Below are 3874 nucleotides of genomic sequence, written 5' to 3' on the forward strand. Positions count from 1 at the left end.
TTCTGTCCCAGACGTCAAAGACGTGCTGCAGACATCAGGGAAATGTCTCATGGTTGGGAAAGGTACGGAAACTCAGCAGGCTGGTCTTTGATACCTAGGGCTTTCATTTTTAATTAAAGAACAGAACTCTGGTGAAAAGTCATCATATCGTCCTATCTTATATAGGGCTTGGATGATAGCTCTGTAAAGGAAATGATTGGGAATATGCCTAATATAGTATCTAAAAGGTTCTACATATCTAACAAAACAACAAACAGTAACACTTATTGAACATCATCTCATTACTGCTCACATCTCTGTGAAGGAGGCACAACTGTTATCTCCACTTTGCGGATGAGAAAACTGCTTCTTAGAGCAGCTGAGTAACTTCTCCAGGGTCACAAAGCTAGGAAGTACGTGGCCTAGGAGAAATAACCAGAATATCATTCTGAAGACTGTGCACTCACCCACAATGCCATATTCTGAGAACCTTTCTTCCTTTCTAGAGGATAGATTATATTCCTAAATTTTTAATATACTGTGAGATAGAATCACTTCTTTCTCCATATGTATGGCCTCATTGAAATAAAAACCCTAAATGAGCCTTATCTCCAGTATCTTTTCTTCCAGCCATGGTACCACCCTGACCCCAGTGCGGAAAGATGTCTCTTCTTCCTTTCTTTGACCACATGCTATCATACCCCACAATTCTCCCAACTTTAGAGTCTGGAGACTCTTCCTAATGTCTCTTTGCAATAGCCCAAAGCATTTGTTCTCCTCTGAGTAGGAACATGAAACAGCTGCTCACTGTCACTCATATAATAGTTTTTTCAGACACTCACAAACTAATTGCTAACATTTCCTGCCCCTACCTTTTCTTTTCTGAGTCAAATAATTTGCCCTCCTCGTTCTCTTTGTCCTCCTCCTCCTCCTCCTTCATTTATAAATTACTTCCACATAGAGCCTATTTCCAAAATTGCTAATCATTTTTGTTCCGGTCCTCCAGACTCTTTCAGCATCTGGATGTTCAGTGGGTGTCATGAAGACATTGCCACACAGTTCTAAAATTATGGCATCTGGGAAAAATTTTAAACATGTCCACAGGAATAGTTTCTGTTGTTTTACAAATTACAGGCAAAACATTAAAGAAAATTATGGTTTTCCCAGTTCTCAGATGGTGTTTTGTCTAAACTAATGCAAGACAAGAAAGGTAGAGTAGTTTATATTGTTTTCCCTATGTAGGAAAGATGTAGTCGTTTTGGAAAAGTGTTATGCTCTCTAAATTTAATAATTATTCACATTTGTGCATCTGAATTTATAATATGAGGGTTGCCAATAAGCTATAGAAATTTAGAGGAAAAGAAGTTACCATTTAAAGGAACCAGGCAAGGCTTCACAGAGGTAGCATTTGTGATGGATCTTAAAGAATAAGTAGTACTATGACATAAAGATCTTGTAAGGAAGAGAAGTTCAAAGTGAAAAAAACAGCGTAAGTGGGGTGCCTGGATGGCTCAGTTGGTTAAGCGTCTGACTTCGGCTCAGGTCACGATCTCGGGGTTTGTGGGTTTGAGCCCCGCATCGGGCTCTGTGCTGACTGCTCAGAGCCTGTAGCCTGTTTCGATTCTGTGTCTCCCTCTCTCTCTCTCTCTGCCCCTTTCCCACTCATACTCTGTCTCTGTCTCTCTCTCAAAAATAAACATTAAAAATTTTTTTAAAAAAATAAAGAAAAAACAGCATAAGCAAAATGAAAGTATTTTGTTTGCAAAAGAGGAAACGGCTTCATTTTGTGTCACCCACTTTGGTTGGTACATCAAGAAACAAGCAATAAGGCTGGAAATGGATTTGGGACTAGATTATTTAAGATATTTAAGCAAAGTTGAGTTTCCTTTAGGAAAATAATTGTGGCAGTGGAACACATGATGGATAGAGAGATTGTCAGTAGGGGGAACAGTTTTGAAATTGATGCTATTATAACAGGACTGATATGTATTGAGAACTTATCATGTGCCCAGGAGAGAGTCAGGAATATAAAGTGTAACATGAAAAGGCTAAGGGTCCAAGAAAATGAAAAATAAGAAAAGACCTTTGGATTTGATGATTAGAAGATCATTGACTAACTTTGAGTGGAAAGTTATCTGGAGAATGGAGAAAAATGAATACAGATTGGTCAACAGAAATGAAGCAAAGGAAAGCAACATGATGGCAACTTGAAGGTCAAGGAATGTTTTCTTGTTAGTTTTGTAGAACGTGAGACTTAAACTTTATGGGGTAATATCAGGGAGATAGTAGAAACACATTAAAGATTCAAAATAAATGTAATTCCCAAAGCCAATAAAAAATGTGACAAAGATTAAGGCATGGTCTTGACAAGCCTAAGAGGGACTTCCTTCTGAGATGACAACAAAAAGGGAGTAAAAGAATCAAATTATGGAGAGATTTTGAGGTCAACAAGGGAGAAGTTGAGGGAGCTCATATTGTCTTACATTAATACTTTTAGTTAAATGTATGGGGAGTCACCTGTGGGGGTGATAGGAATAAATGGTGCCTAGATTTTAAGCGATAAAGAAGATTTGGTGTAAGCTCCATGGAAAAGCAATTAAGAACAGTTAAGAAATCAATTGCCAAGCAGCAGTGAGTGCCCAGCCAGGAAGGGTGAATAGCGCATATGCATAATGAGCATTTGTAGGCTATTTAATGCAATGACAGCAAAACATCTGATAATTCTTCATTTGCTTTGATGGTAATTTCATCTCTCTGATATAGAGGAATTGGCAAAGGAATTAGTAATCCCTTCTTAATTCTGATCAACAGGAACAGTGATTACTTCACCTGAAAGTGTATAGCATAGTTGGACAGATAGCCTGACTCTCAGACAAGTCAATGTCTAAAAAGTTCCATGAGCTCAGCAATATATGAATACAAGAAGACAGGGCACATAGCCATGGTAAATGTAAAAGAGAAGTATAAATCTATTTTAAAACTGGCCCAAAGACCTAACTAAGAATATATCTGGGGAGACGTGATTTAACAGAAGTTTAAGTTAAATGATTTCAGGGAATTGACATATATCCCTTATATATTACTGATGTGGTGTAGCCAACATGAACTTGGACTGCATTACTAAAAGTAGCAGGCAGAACAAAGCACAACCACCCTATTGGATTGAGTTTTGTTTGCCATATTCAAATGATATTCAATATCACTCATCTATTGTCTTGGATTTTTGAAATAGTCCTCAAAGACCATGAATAATAGATGAGGTACCAAGTTCACTTCTGTAGGACATACTAAGAGACCATAAGTCCAGTTTGGTCAGCATTACCCTGTCACCCATTCGACAGAAGATGAAAGAGGGAAACATAATCTGCTCCTTAAACCAAGAAAGGGAGGCTTCAAGAGAACTGGGCACGTATCTCCTGAAGCTTAGCACACAGAAATACTCACACCCTCATCTCCCCATGAGTCTGAAATGGACAGTTTAGGGGCAGGCACCTATGAGGAGTATGGCAGTGAGGAGATAATGTTGGGAAGGAACTCTATTGCTGCTAGCTATAGGGAAGATGTAGTGTCCTGGTGTTTATTTGTGGGCTCAGCTCAGCAGGAAAACACAGACCTGGAGGTACAATGTGCCCAGAAACCTAGGGCATAACCTGGTTTTAAGCGACCAGCCAGAAGAGAGGAACCACTTTTAGATCAGTGCTTCTCAAACTTTAGCTTGCATTAGACTCACCCGGAGGGCTTATTAAAACAGATTCCTGGGCCATACTTCTAGAAATTCTGATTCCTTAGGATGGAGTGGCTCCAAAATGTTATTTTTAACAAGTTCCCAGGTGATAATAAGTTCATCATTTGTGGATCACACTTTTGAGAAGCACTGATTTAGATGTCGCCAGCA

This window comes from Puma concolor, chromosome A1, assembly GCF_028749965.1.
Source record: "Puma concolor isolate L17-30 chromosome A1, mPumCon1.1.hap2, whole genome shotgun sequence".
NCBI classification, from domain to species: Eukaryota; Metazoa; Chordata; class Mammalia; order Carnivora; family Felidae; genus Puma; species Puma concolor.